At 51.7% G+C, this 15,919-nt stretch overlaps 1 protein-coding gene across 2 annotated transcripts in view; it reads left to right on the forward strand.

The window, feature by feature from the left end:
* Positions 1-9,069: 9,069 nt before the first annotated feature.
* The window catches only part of LOC146829739 (rho-related GTP-binding protein RhoG-like), a 64,820-nt gene continuing 57,970 nt past the window's right edge, over positions 9,070-15,919 (forward strand). Inside the window, exon 1 of one of the 2 annotated variants that reach the window (XR_014962289.1) lies at positions 9,070-9,184. The gene's annotated coding sequence lies outside the window, so the exon portion shown is untranslated. Of the gene's footprint in view, positions 9,337-15,919 lie in introns of both variants that reach the window. The other variant, XR_014962290.1, reaches the window with a different exon arrangement.

The raw sequence follows: 15,919 nt of genomic DNA on the forward strand, positions 1-15,919 counted from the left end.
GTCTGATGCTACAAGCCTTCATGACCTGCACTGACCCCGTCATACCCTCAGAGCTGCGTGACAGTGTGCCACCCCAAGTCTGGGCTACCAGTGCAAATGGTAGGGCAAGTGTTGAATTACCCACCAGTACAGGTTACATTGAAGCCAGGAGCCCCCCTCCCGAGAGTACCACAGTACAAAATTTCAAAGGAAGGGGAGGAGGGCATAGCACCAGTGATACAGGACCTCCTGAAGCAGGGAATAATAAGAGAGATACGCTCTAGCCAATGCAACACGCCCATACTCCCTCTAAAGAAAGCATCCAAGGGCCCGAATGGGGCCCCTGTATACCGTTTTACACAAGACCTGAGTGAATTGAACAAAATAGTGATACCTTCCTTCCCAGTAGTTCCAAACCCAGCAACAATATTGTCTAATATCCCAGTAACAGCGACACACTTCACAGTACTGGATTTGAGCTCCGCCTTCTTTACCATTCACCTGCACCCTGACAGCCAATCATATTTCTCGTTCTGTTTCAGATCTAAACGTTTCACATGGTGCAGGCTTCCCCAAGGTTTTACAGAATCACCCTCCATCTTTACGAATGCACTGAAGACAGATCTAGACTCCCTAGTGCTGAGGGGCGGCTCAACTCTTGTCCAGTACATAGATGACTTACTACTGGCCCCACCTTCAAAGGAGGCTTGCATACAGGACCCCATTGCCGTCCTGTGCCATCTAGCAATGAAAGGTTACAAGGTTTCCCCAAAGAAATTACAGTTCTGCCTCACTGCTGTGAGGTATCTAGGCCATGAAGTGTCCGAAGGGACAAGGAGATTATTACCTGACAGGATATCAACAATTACCCACTTTCCCCGACCACGCACACAAAAAGATGTTCTGGCATTTCTGGGGGTGGCGGGATACTGTTGTCACTGGATCTCACGTTTCTCCCTCATTGCAAAGCCATTACAAGCACTGACACACAAAGAGGTCCCAGACGTGGTACCTTGGCCACCGGATTGTGACAAGGCATTCAACAGACTCAAAAGTGAACTGAGTGGAGCACCAGCCCTAGGCCTCCCAGATTACAGCAAAGATTTCCACCTGTTCTGCCACGAGAAGGGAGGTTGCTCACTGGGGTTACTGAGTCAAAAGCACGGATCTTACTACCGCCCAGTGGCATACTACTTAGCCACACTAGACCCAGTTGCCTCTGCCCTCCCGCTTTGCCTCCGAGCTGTGGCTGCAGCAGCACTAGCAGTAGAACAGTCAGAGAGCATAGTGCTGGCACACACCATGATGTTGCACGTTCCCCATGCGGTGGCCACACTACTCACGTCCACAAAGACTCCGCACCTAACAAATGCACGACTTACTAGGTATGAACTGATACTGCTAGCACCACACATTATCATCAGGAGGTGCACCACTTTGAACCCAGCATGCCTTTTGCCAACAGAGCATGAGTGGGACGATCTAGAATCAGATGATGCCTTTCACGATTGTGTATTAGCCATTGACAGCCACACGAAGGTGCGCCCAGACTTGAGAGACACACCACTTCCCGATGCTCAAGGGGACTTGTTTGTAGATGGGTCATGTCTTCGGGATGACAAAGGAACTTTGCAGGCCTCCTATGCAGTAGGCACAGCTAATAAACTACTGGAAGGAGGAAGGCTAGTAAATGCCAAGAGCGCACAGGCAGCTGAACTCGTGGCACTAAGGAGGGCATGTACATTGGCTAAAGAAAAAAGAGCAAATATATATACAGACAGCCAATATGCCTTCAGAGTGGTCCATGACTTTGGCCAGCTGTGGTCAATGCGGGGATTCCTCACATTAGCAGGCCAACAAATACAACACGCCCAATTGATAAGTGACCTCCTCCATGCCCTGCTACTACCTTCAAAGGTGGCTATCATCAAATGTGCAGCACACACTTCAGCAAAAGACTATGTGTCGAAAGGAAACACATTCATTGATGGGGAAGCAAGGAGAATAGCACTGACAGGCTGTCAGCTAGCTATGACACAGATGATAAGCACCAGCAATAACACAGAGGCTACCAATGATTCCTTACACTTTGACTCCATACACATTCAGAGCAAAGTGGAGAAAGAAGAAAAGGAAGAGTGGGTAAAGGGTGGGTGTGTGCAAACAAAGGAGGGATTATGGACAGGGCCAAATGGAAAAATATGCCTACCTTCATCCATGCTCCCCTCCATGGCACGCCTCTTTCACGGCCCCTCACATATTAGCAGGGACGGCATGATCAGACTATTTGCCCAATGCTGGTACAGCTGCAAGTTTCGCCAAATAGCAGAAAGACTTTGCAGGCAGTGCACCGTTTGCGCACAGTACAATACTGGGAAAGGTACACAAACTGCACCTGGCCACTTCCCTCCTTCCCACGGACCATTTGAAAGCCTCCAGATATACTTCATTGACATGCCCCCCTCCCACAAGTACAAACATGTGTTGGTAATTGTGTGCATGTTCAGTAAGTGGACCGAAGCATACCCAACAAAGAACTGTGATGCACATATGGTTGCCAAATGCCTCCTACAGGAACTTATCCCACGCTTTGGAATACCAGCCCTTCTGAGCTCCGACAATGGGCCAGCGTTCATTTCCCATGTCATAGGGGGAATATGTAAGGGACTTGGGGTCACACAGATACTACACTGCGCCTATCACCCCCCCCCCCGCAGCGGGCGCGGTGGAGAGGAAGAATGGGGTGTTGAAGAATAAGATTGGAAAAATTTGTGCATCAACTGAACTTTCATGGGTAGATGCACTACCACTAGCCCTGCTAGCAATGAGGAGCACACCAGATAGAGTCACCAAACTCAGCCCCCATGAGATAATGTTTGGCCGCCCCATGAACATTGCAGGCCATATGTCCACGGCCCCACTATCAGTTACAGATGATCTTCTTTTATGTTATTGCAAGAAATTAACAGAGACTTTACTTTATCTTCACCGCCAGGTTCTGTAGGCTCTTCCAGAGGCAACAACTCCACCGCCACATGACCTGCAGCCTGGTGACTGGATCTGGGTAAAGGCCCACACCCGACGGCACTGCCTCCAGCCAAGGTGGAAGGGACCTCACCAGATCATCCTCAGCACAGCAACAGCAGTCAAGTGCCAAGGGCTGACCTCCTGGATCCACAGCTCCCACACCAAGAAAGCAGACGGACCAGACAGCAGAGAACCAGCTCTACCGGCACCACCAGCGACATCTGAGGCACCGCGCAGGTACAACCTTCGATCCACCACACAAGACAAGACCAACGCAAAATAAGAGGCAGACACCTGCTCGGGGCAGGCTAGGCCTCCAACAGAAAACAGAAGACACCAGAGGCAGTAACCTACTGCGCACAACAAGCCCAGGCCTCTGGGTATCATCACTCCAAAGACGTCTGTACCAGCTACTTTCCAAGGAAGTGCCAACTGTCATGTGCTAGTAACCTCTGACGGTACACCATCAAGGCACCAACGTTTTCTTCTAAATGGTTGACTGGTGTCTGCACCAATAGACCCCTAGGTGGTGCAGAGGCCGCTAGTTAAATATCGAAGACCAAACTTGGGAACATCAAAGAACTAAATTGAACGCTTGGTTAAGGGTATGCCAACACCTAAGTAGACCACATCTACGACCAATGCCAGCAAACAGATCTGGAAGGCTTAGGTCTATACAGGTGAGAGTAGAAGAGTTACAACTAATAATTCATATAAGGCTGTTGTGTCCTGGAATAGACTCAAATGGTGTGCTGGAACTGACTGTGCCAAATCCTCCGCTATTGAGTGGGTTGAGAGACCTGATCTTGCAAGACATTTCCTTCGCCACTTTTGGACTGCAAACAACGGCACAAGATATTGCAGACATACGCCTTGACATTTTGGATTGCGTTATTTATGCAATAGAAGACATAGGATCTGGTCTTATCAGAGACAGTAACTAAACAAGTGGAAAGCAAGGAACAATGCCAAGAATGAAAAAAACGGAGAGAATATGGCCTTCAGTGATAGCAGCGATATTGACACCAGTACCAGGGATAATAGTGACTGCGCTGGTAATAATATTTGCAAATGACGTTGAAATACCGTTCATCAATGGTCGGCAGGGGGATGAGGGAGACCAAAATGTAACTAATGATGAAAGACAAATACAGTTTGAAAATGAAGATATTTTGGGAAAAATTGACATCAAAGAAGGAGGGGAAAGGGAACTGTGGGACGAGTATAATGGAAACCAATATGTTGAAATGCTCAAAATGTATGTACGCATAATGAATATATCTGGATGTTATGTCTGCACACACTTGCCAACAGACACAGAGAACAGCATGAGCTACAATGTGCTGCCAGTTTCCAAATATGTGGGGTGCATATTAATGCGAGATTTGCTCCTCAACCAACATAACATGTCAGTGTCAGTTGCGCCACCAGCAAGTAGCAGAAATGCAACAAACAAGGGTGGGGAAGCACCTGGGAGAAAGAGAACGCCTTGTATGAATATGCAACCAGCAATAAGGGATAAGGAAATGTTAGACACATTTGATAAATCTTCTAGGAATGAAGGATAGAAAGGAAGAGCAGGGTGGAACAACTTGGGGACGAAGAAGGAAGGAGAGTTGAAGGTACCCAGATTTAAAATAGAACAACTTCCATCTGCCCCTTCCTGTATTCAGAATAACAAGGTGGTACTGCCAAAAAGAATACCTAAGTTGCCCCAAGAGGGAAAAGCTGCTCAATACAAAAGTTACTGCAGAAAGACGCCTGGAAAGATTGCATCTCATTTGGATGCACTATAGCAGAAATGGTGCAAGGGAACAAGGGACGGCTAGATTGTGAAGACAGGATAAACAGAATAAAGGGAATTAAGGAGGAAACAAACGTGGAACAAATTTTCGTTGGCAAGAGTAACTGCACACACATAACAAGGCTGTCACGGATCAGGAACAAAAATGAAAGATCCTCACCTGGACTAGTAGGATATAAGGGGTTATTTTTTGTATGCGGCCAGTGGGCATACTTCTACCTGCCACCAGGATGGTATGGCAGCTGTTATCTTGCCTCCATCATACCACAAATGACACATTTTTCCGACATAGTACAGATTACGCACCAAGGCCAACAGCCAAGGGGAGTAAGGAGGACGCCAGGATGGGCAGACATGATGACAGGTTTTGGGATGATGGTCCCTGGGGCAGGAGTTCTCTACACCACACAGAGAATACATCAGTGAGCAAGAATGATTGAGGACTTAGCTGACTCAACAGCTGCAGGGATGGGAAATGTTACTGAAGAACTTACAGCCATGAGGGCCGTAGTGATGCAAAACAGAGTTGCGTTAGACATAATTCTGGCCAAAGAGGGAGGAGTCTGCCACGTCATCAAGCAAGTGTGCTTTTCGTATATACCTGACAACAGCCGCAATATAGATGATGCAATACACAAGATTACAGACATTAGGGACGAAGCACACGGCATACATACCGGGAGCATGTGGGAAGACAATGGTATGGCTAGCAGGCTGGGGATCATGGATATTGGAAGTGGGTATTGTAATAATAGCGGTTTTAATTACACTCTGTGTGATGGTCCAGGTTTGCCCAGCATGCTGCACAGCCTTTGTGTCCTGCTGTGCACGTTATATGCCCCATAACAAATGGCATGGACCTCATGAACACCATACCAATAATGATGATGAAGGAGAGGAGATGGAGGTGAGGGGTTAGGAAAATAGTGATTTGGTATCAGATGGGGCAATGTAGAAGCCATTTTCTGTATGATACCAAATGCAGTAAGCTTCTAGGCCCTGTTAAATTGACATAATAAACACTGCCCACTGGCACCTTTTCTGCTTCAGAGAAACAGCTTTAGTAACGCAAGGCTTGCTCGAAAACAAGATACGTGGCAAGGGAAGATGCTCGCTTAGGCAAGTACATTTCAGCATATCCCATTTCTCAATATGTTTTTGGTCATTACTATTATGTTGCAACTATTAACTGGAAAAGCATCAGACTTATATCTTACATTACAGTGGAAAGTCCCAGAAGCTGCCCACTTGGGTCACGTGGTCGGCAACAGTACATATTGGACCTTAAATGGTATATAACTGTTTAGGCCCTTGTTAATTGGTCAAATGAACTATGCTTAATTTGTGCCACGTATGTTATGATGCTACATCCTCTGCGGGTTGGACCTATATAAGCTGTCAGGCACGTCAACTCTTTGGACATTCAGTGACTTTGCTGATGTCTCCGTGCTGCACGTTAATCTGTTTGTTGGTCTCCAATAAACACTGTTATCTTATGTGCTGACTGAGAGTCGTATGTGTGGAATCATTTCTTATTTCTTATTTCAGCTTCTACAGTACGATCAGGTTCTGGTGGATCCTCTAGGTCACGGTTACTCATAGTACGGCCCGTGGGCCGCCAGCGGCCTGGCAAGCCTTCCTTGGCGGCCCGCAGACCTTGCAGACATCATACTTGTGTTTTTTTATATCGCAGGTTGCAGCAGCACGGAGCTATGGGGGCCGGGCGATTCTTTTAAAGACCATTCACTTGATAATGAGGCTTTGTTGTATTTCGCCTCTTCTTAGCGCCCCTGCATCTCCACTCTGATTGAGTGGAGATGCGGGGGCGCTAAGAAGAGGTGAAATACAACAAAGCCTCATTAACAAGTGAATGGTCTTTAAAAGACCTGTGAAGTACTTGGGGGCGGCGGCTGTGTGTGTTCCCGGGAAGCTGTCTCAGCGCGGGGTGATGTGACAGAGGGTGACGAGGACAGCAGGGTGAGGTGACGGAGGGCAGGAGGGAGTGAGAGCAGCAGGTGAGGTGACAGCGGGAGGAAGACAGAGTGCGACAGAGGGAGGAAGACAGAGGGAGGGAGAGAGAGAGGGAGAGGGGGAAGACAGAGAGAGGGAGACAGAGAGGGAGAGACAGAGAGAGAGGGAGACAGACAGACAGGGAGACAGAGCCAGAGGGAGAGGGAGGGAGGGAGACAGAGGTCGGCTTAAACTGCCGACTTTGGTGCAGGAAACCAGGGTTCGAGCCTCGAGGTCGCGTCCACATCCTGTGATTCTGAGCAAATCACTTAATCTCCCCGTGCTTAAATGTGCAATGTAAATACGGTGCTCATGTAAAGCGCTCCAATACCTTCGGGTCGAGTTCACGCTATATAAATATGCACACAAAAAAAAGGAGACAGAGGTAGAACAGAGGGAGGGAGACAGAGAGAGAGGGAGACAAACAGAGTGAGTGAGACAGAGAGAGAGAGGGAGGGAGACAGAGAGAAAGGGGGACAAACAGTGATTGAGACAGAGAGAGAGGGAGGGAAGGAGAGAGAGGGAGGGAGACAGAGAGGGGGGGAGACAAACAGAGTGAGTGAGACAGAGAGGGAGGGAGACAGAGAAAGGGAGATACACAGAGTGAGTGAGACAGACAGAGAGAGAGGGAGCGAGACGGAGAGGGAGAGGGAGGGAGGAAGAGGGAGAGCGAGGGAGAAGGAGAGGTAGGGAGAGGGAGGGAGACAGAGGGGGAGGGAGACGGAGGGGGAAGGAGACGGAGAGGGAGGGAGACGGAGGGGGAGGGAGACAGGGAGGAAAACAGGTAGGGGGAGGGAGACAGAGAGAGGGAGGGAGACAAGGAGGGAGACAGAGAGGGAGGGAGGGGGAGATAGAGAGAGGGAGGGAGACAGAGGGCGGGAGAGGGAAAGGGAGAGGGAGGCGGAGAGGGAGGGAGAGGGAGACGGAGAGGGAGGGAGAGGGAAAGGGAGGCGGAGGGAGACGGAGGGGGGAGACAGGGAGGGGGAGGGAGGGAGACACAGAGGGAGGGAGGGAGACAGAGAAAGGGAGATAAACAGAGTGAGTGAGACAGACAGAGAGAGAGGGAGGGAGACAGAGAGGGAGCGAGACGGAGGGGGAGGGAGGAAGAGGGAGGGAGGGAGACAGAGGGGGAGGGAGACGGAGGGGGAGGGATACGGAGGGGGAGGGAGAGGGAGGCGGAGGGAGACGGAGGTAGACGGAGGGGGAGGGAGACAGAGAGAGGGAGGGAGACAGGGAGGGAGACAGAGAGAGGGAGGGAGACAGAGAGGGAGAGATAGAGGGAGGGAGACAGAGAGAGGGAGGGAGACAGAGGGAGAGTGATAGAGAGAGGGAGACAGAGAGGGAGGGAGGGAGACAGAGCGAGAGAGATAGATAGAGATAGAAGTGTGAATGCCGGGTCTGGTGGCTCAGTGGACGAAGGCGTCCGCCGCAGGGGCCTGTGTTCAACCTCATGGTCATAGTTTTTTTTTTTGCTCTAGCCCCGCCCCTCCCCCACTGCCCCCGCCCCCACCGGTGCGGCCCTCAGCCACAAACCACACTATACATTTGGCCCCCGAGAGAAAGTTTGTGAGTACCCATGCTCTAGGCCAACCAAATCCCCTGGTTCTCCAGGGCCATCTTAACCTCATGGCATGGAGGATTTCAGGCGACGCTGGCAGGACGTCAGACTTTCGCAGAAGGCTGAATTCCTTATCCAGCAGGCTTGGGCCCCCGGCACCATCAAGAAGTATAGATCGGCCTGGAGGAGATGGGTACATTGGTGTGTGGAGAGACACCTGCTTGCCGTGGGCACCAGCGTTACCGATATAGTGAACTTCCTGGCAGAACTCTTTCAGGAAGGATTGGTCTATTGCACCATCAATTGCATCATGTCATTCTTCCGATTATTTTAATATTACTTTTTTTTCTTTTTTTAATCTTCAACTTTCTTCTACTAAAATGTTGGCATCATGTCTGGAGGTATGAGACACTCCAGCCCACTGTCCGCACACAGACCGGACCGACGACCACCGGCTCCTGCCCTCCTGGCATGGACACTGCTCGCACGCAGCCAGGCTCCCGCCACCATCGCGCGGGGTAGTCCTTCTTCTCTGTTTTCCGCCGCCATATTGACACGGGTTAGACCTTCTCTGCTTCCGCCATACTTGTACGGGATAGTCCTTCTTCTCTGTTCCCAAGCCGGCCCGGGTGAACACTAAGGAAGGACTACGGGTCTCCTAAGCGTCGCCTGACGTCAGAGGCGTCTGACAGGCCCCGGAAGTGGTGCGGCTCTAGGGGGCGGGGCCGGAAGCAGGAGCTGGGAGGGTCCGGGAAGGGCGCACCCGGAAGAGGGACGGGAGCGGAACGGAGGTCGGAAGTTGAGCGGTGAGTGTTGGGGTCCCGGTACTGCTGTGGGGCAGGCTGTAGGTCTCAGCCGCTTGGACGCAGGGGGAGGCCCTGCCAGACAGTTGAACCGCCCTTCACCGGGAGCTCACGGGGAGTGGCTGAGGGGGGCTCTGATCCTCCAGTGAGCTCTGGTGAGGAGGGGCTTTGATTCTACAGTAGGCTCAGGTGAGGTGCAGGGGGCTGTGATCCTCCAGGTGAGGTGTAGGGGGGTTGTGATCCTCCAGGTGAGGTGTAGGGGGCCCCTGATCCTCCCGGCGAGGTGTAGGGGGGTTGTGATCCTCCAGGCGAGCTGTAGGGGGGGGGGGGGTTCAGCCTCCAGGTGAGGTGTAGAGGGGTTGTGATCCTCCAGGTGAGGTGTAGGGGGGTTGTGATCCTCCAGGTGAGGTGAAGGGGGGTTGTGATCCTCCAGGTGAGGTGTAGGGGGTGTGTGATCCTCCAGGTGAGGTGTAGGGTGTGTGTGATCCTCCAGGTGAGGTGTAGGGGGGCTGTGATCCTCCAGGTGAGGTGTAGGGGGGCTGTGATCCTCCAGGTGAGGTGTAGGGGGGCCATGATCCTCCAGGTGAGGTGCAGGGGGCCATGATCCTCCAGGTGAGGTGCAGGGGGCCATGATCCTCCAGGTGAGGTGCAGGGGGCCATGATCCTCCAGGTGAGGTGCAGGGGGCCATGATCCTCCAGGTGAGGTGTAGGGGGGCCATGATCCTCCAGGTGAGGTGTAGGGGGGCCCTGATCCTCCAGGTGAGGTGCAGGGGGGCTGTGATCCTCCAGGTGAGGTGTAGGGGGATTGTAATCTTCCAGGTGAGGTGTAGGGGGCTGTGAGCCTCAAGATGAGGTGTAGGGGGGTTGTGATCCTCCAGGTGAGGTGCAGGGGGCTCCGATCCTCCAGGTGTCCTGCTCAGGTGAGGTGGGGGGGGCTCTCATCCTCCAGGTTTTCTGCTCAGGTGAGGTGGAGACTCTGATCCTCCAGGTTTCCTGCTCAGGTGATGTGGAGGCTGTGATCCTCCAGGTTTCCTGCTCAGGTGATGTGGAGGCTGTGATCCTCCAGGTTTCCTGCTCAGGTGATGTGGAGGCTGTGATCCTCCAGGTGTCCTGCTCAGGTGAGGGGGGGCTCTGATCGTCCAGGTGTCCTGCTCGGGTTAGGTGGAGGGGGGCTCTGATCCTCCGGGTGCCCTGCTCAGCTGAAGTGGAGGGGACGGGGGGCTCTGATCCTCCAGGTGTCCTGCTCAGGTGAGGTGGAGGGGGGCTCTGATCCTCCAGCTGTCCTGCTCAGGTGAGGTGGAGGGGGTGGGGCTCTGATCCTACAGCTGTCCTGCTCAGGTGAGGTGGATGGGGGGCTCTGATCCTCCAGGTGTCCTGCTCAGGTGAGGTGGGGGGGGCTCTTATCCTCCAGGTGTCCTGCCCAGGTGAGGTGGAGGGAGGGGGCCTGATCCTCCAGGTGTCCTGCCCAGGTGAGGTGGAGGGAGGGGGCCTGATCCTCCAGGTTTCCTGCTCAGGTTAGATGGAGGGGGGCTCTGATCCTCCGGGTGTCCTGCTCAGGTGAGGTGGAGGGGGGCTCTGATCCTTCGTGTTAGACCGAGCCGGGGTCACACATGATCTACCGTGGAAGAGGCAGGGTACATATGCACGAGTGAAGCATGCTTTTCTTATTCAGTGCTGTCATTGGCAGCCTTTAGTGACGTACTACTGGTCGTATGTATTTCTCCATGCAGTGGACATCTGTGGACAAGGACACCTATTGGCTACTTGGTACCAATCAGCCTTTCTTTTACACGACTCCCCACCACTCGTCCTTCCTCATCCCCATTCACCTTGTTCAGCAACATAAGCTTCTTCCTTAAAACCTACCGTAGAGCACCGCTCCTTGCAGTTGTTTTCAGAGCTCCTCCCTCTCCCACATAAACCTCTAATCCGACACACTTCGCCACTGTCCTGCCAAGTGGCCCTTGCTCTTCAGCCCATGCCATCGTCTGTCTGGCGAGCAGTGTAGCCCTTCTACATCCGCTAACCATCACTACATTTCTAATTTGTAAACAGATAATCCATTGTGTCCGGATCAGCCATTGGCTGAGTCACGGTGACTTTATCTCGCACTGCACACCAGGCCTTGCAGTGTTTCAGTGACACAACCTCGTTGCTCCAGGTCAGCACCCCGTAAACCTGCACCCAACCTTGGATCACACCACATATCTGGCACCTCAAGTCCTTACGGGTAGCCCCGAAGTCCAACCTCGAACTCACCCATTTTACCAGTCTTTATGCGCCGTCGTCTTTCCTCGATGCTTCCGCTTTGCCATTATATTATCAATCGCGAATAAAGGTCATTGATATCATCCCGGCTGTGTTAACCCTTTGTAGAAAGAAGAGGGCCCGTCATGCCTGTGCTCGAGGAAGGATCCTGACTGCTCCCCTGTGAAGTTTCAAATGCCATTCTTGGAAGAAGCAATTGAACGTTTGCTTTTCCAGATTTTCACATGTGGTTGATTCTCTAATGTCTGATTTCCGTACTGTACACTACACCAAGATCACTCGGACCCATATCTCGAATTACAGCACACCTGTCTTCCTGCTTGCTTGCCCTTCCCACACTACTTCTCCTGTCACTCGCCTTGGATACCGTTGTCCACTCGACCCTACTTAATATGCCTACACATTTAAGCACTGCTGCACTTTATATTATTGTTTCTTCTTCCACATCTCAACTAATCTTCCTCCTTACCCTGGTGTCAGTCCTTTCCCCACCTACCCCTCTCGTTGGCTCAGTCTGGGACCCAAACACCACTCTCTCTACATTTTTGTTTTCTCCTATAGCCTAGCTACCCAGATCTCTCCCCTCCTTCACACATGATTGTCCAGCTCTGTCACCGCTTTTGAACTTTGGGGAGCCTTATGATTCCAATCAATCAGGTTTGTTAAGCGCGACTACTCACCCGTAAGGGTCTCAAGGCGCTGGGGGGTCGCAGGTTCCAGTCCATCAAGGAGGGGGTCTGTCGAAGAGCCAGGTTTTGAAGTTTCTTGCGAAGATGGGGAGCGATGTTATCTGTCTGAGGCGGAGCGGAAGGAGAAGGATCGGCCTCCCGATCTGGTCTTTCTGGTATGGGGCACCACTGTGTACGAGAGCTGGGCTGATCGTAGGGTCCTTTGGGATGTGTGGAATTTGAGTCGGCTGTTCAGGTATGCTGGTCCGGTGTCGTGGAGGGCCTTGTGAGCGCGGATTAGCATCTTGAAGGTGACTATAGCTTCGATGGGGAGCCAGTGGAGTGTGCGCAGGTGCTGGGAGATGTGGCCGTTTCTTGGCAGGTTGAGGACCAGTCTTGCGGTGGCGTTTTGGATGTTCTGTAGCTTGCGGGTGAGGTTTTTGTTTATTCCGGCATAGAGTGCGTTGCCGAGCCTGTTGGTGACCAGGGCGTGAGTGACGGTCTTTCTGTATTCGAGGGGGATCCATTTGAAGGTCTTACATAGGAGTCGGAGGTTGTGGAAGCAGGAGGACGAGACGGAGTTGATCTGGCGGTCCATTTTGAGCTCCAAGTCCAGGATGATTCCCAGGTGGCGTGCGTGGTCCGTGGGGGTGGGTACGCTTCAGAGGGCGGGGGCCACCAGGTGTCATTCCAGGCGTCCGGGTTTGGGCAGCATGAGGAGTACTTCCGTTTTGTTGGTGTTTAGTTGTAGGCAGCTGTTTTTCATCCATTTGGCGACGGCTTCCATGCCTTCTCGAAAGTTGTGTCTGGCAGTGTTGGGTTAGTTGGATAGGGAGAAGATGAATTGGGTGTCGTCTGCGTATGACACAATGTTGACGATGGGGGCGAGCAGAGCCATGTAGATGTTGAGCGTAGGGCTGAGGGGGGACCCCTGGGGGACTCCGCAGGTGGTAGGTGTAGGGTCTGAGAGGAAAGGGGTAGTCTGACCCGCTGCGTTTTGCCGGAGAGGAAGGAGCTGATCCAGTCAAAGGCCTAGTGCTCTTGGAAAACACAAACAACCTGTCTTCTGCATTTTAAACCGTTTTCTATGATGTTTCCCATCACATTTTATTCTCCATGTTGGCCTTTGTATAATTATCAGTGTTTTATTTAGCATACAAAACAACTGCATTTCTTCATTTACAAGATGGCCACTGCTGCTACATACCAAGTACTTCACGTAAATATTGACTCCCAGCCCACCTGTTACCTGTTTATGAGCAAACGGGGCAGGGGTGATGGCTGTGTGTGAGTCTGTCCCCCTCTGCGGTGATGGCTGTGTGTGAGTCTGTCCCCCTCTGCGATGACGGCTGCTTGTGAGTCTGTCCCCCTCTGCGGTGACGGCTGCTTGTGAGTCTGTCCCCCTCTGCGGTGACGGCTGCTTGTGAGTCTGTCCCCCTCTGCGGTGACGGCTGCTTGTGAGTCTGTCCCCCTCTGCGGTGACGGCTGCTTGTGAGTCTGTCCCCCTCTGCGGTGACGGCTGCTTGTGAGTCTGTCCCCCTCTGCGGTGACGGCTGCTTGTGAGTCTGTCCCCCTCTGCGGTGACGGCTGCTTGTGAGTCTGTCCCCCTCTGCGGTGACGGCTGCTTGTGAGTCTGCCCCCCTCTGATGTGACTGCTGCTTGCGAGTCTGCCCCCCTCTGATGTGACTGCTGCTTGCGAGTCTGCCCCCCTCTGCTGTGACGACTGCTTGCGAGTCTGTCCCCCTCTGCTGTGACGGCTGTGCCTGAGTCTGTCCCCCTCCTTCACAACAACGCCACCTCAGCGACACATTTTCCCTTTGTTTCCCAGTACGTGCCGGCTGGCTTTACGCCAGCACCGGTGCCTAGTGTGTTTGTGTGGGAAGGAAGCCCGTATTACTTTGGCTGCAGGCAGTGCTTGTGGTTGCACTTACCCGTTCTAGGAAGTATTCACGTTTTGCTGGAATTTGTGTACCTGTGTGATAGGAGTAGAAGGAGCGCAGTGTATTTTCCAGAGGTGAATCTCGCCTAGTAGTGGTTTCCCTGATGCCCCAGGGTTTGTTCTGCTTGCTGTGAAAGGAGTGCCTGTTTCACTATTCTAGTACAGCTCTCCGTTTTTGATGTTGATCTGTGGCATCCGCACAGACCTCAAAGCTCACGGTGTTGTATGTTGGACATGCTCATCGCTCTCAGTGATACAGTCAAAAGCACAGACCTTGATGCTCATGGTGTCATATGTTGGACATGGCCATTGCTACAGTCAAGAACACAGACCTTGATGCTCACGGTGTTGTACGTTGGACATGGTCATTGCTACAGTCGAGCACAGACCTTGATGCTCACGGTGTTGTGTGTTGGACATGCTCATCGCTCTCCGTGGTACAGTCAAAAGCACAGACCTTGATGCTCACGGTGTCATATGTTGGACATGGTCATTTCTACAGTCAAGAGCACAGACCTTGATGCTCACGGTGTTGTACGTTGGACATGGTCATTGCTACAATCAAGAGCACAGACCTTGATGCTCACGGTGTTGTATGTTGGACATGCTCATCGCTCTCAGTGGTACAGTCAAAAGCACTGACCTTGATGCTCACTGTGTCATATGTTGGACACGGTCATTGCTACAGTCAAGAGCACAGACCTTGATGCTCACGGCGCTGTTTATTGGACATGGTCATTGCTACAGTCAAGAGCACAGACCTCAATGCTCACGGTGTTGTACGTTGGACATGGTCATTGCTTTAAATGATGCAGTCAAGAGCACAGACTTTGATAGTCACGGTGTTGTATGTTGGACATGCTCATCGCTCTCAGTGATACAGTCAAGTGCACAGACCTCGATGCTCACGGTGTCATATGTTGCACATGGTCATCGCTGTCAGTGGTACAGTCAGGAGCACAGACCTTGATGCTCACGGTGTCATATGTTGAACACGGTCATTACCACAGTCAAGAGCACAGACCTCGATGCTCACGGTGTCATATGTTGGACATGGTCATTGCTACAGTCAAGAGCACAGACCTTGATGCTCACGGTGTCATATGTTGGACATGGTCATTGCTACAGTTAAGAGCGCAGACCTTGATGCTCACGGTGTTGTATGTTGGACATGCTCATCGCTCTCAGTGGTACAGTCAAGAGCACAGACCTTGATGCTCACGGAGTCATATGTTGGACATGGTCATTGCTACAGTCAAGAGCACAGACCTTGATGCTCACGGTGTCATATGATGGACGTGCTCATTGCTCTCAGTGGTACAGTCAAGAGCACAGACCTTGATCCTCAAGGTCTCATATGTTGGACAAGGTCGTCTCTCTCAATCATGCAGTCAAGAGCACAGACCTTGATGCTCACTGTGTCATATGTTGGACACGGTCATTGCTACAGTCAAGAGCACAGACCTCGATGCTCACGGTGTCATATGATGGACATGCTCATTGCTCTCAGTGGTACAGTCAAGAGCACAGACCTTGATGCTCACGAAGTCATATGTTGGGCATGGTCATTACTTCAGTCAAGAGCACAGACCTTTGATGCTCACTGTGTTGTATGTTGGACATGGTCATTGCTCTCAGTGGTACAGTCGAGCACAGTTTTTTATTTTGGTGTTATAGCAATTAATAGAAATTATAACCAATTCAGTCTGTGCAGTGTGACGCACATAATCAAATTAAACTGTTCAATTAAAATGAAACACCTTATATGTGGCACAGTGATTTTTGTGTGTAGAGGGCAGAGGCACGTCTTGTAATGCCAGAAACTATATAATATGAGTGGTGTAAGAAAGTGGAGAACGCCAC

This window comes from Triturus cristatus, chromosome 5_2 (assembly GCF_964204655.1).
Source record: "Triturus cristatus chromosome 5_2, aTriCri1.1, whole genome shotgun sequence".
Lineage (NCBI taxonomy): Eukaryota > Metazoa > Chordata > Amphibia > Caudata > Salamandridae > Triturus > Triturus cristatus.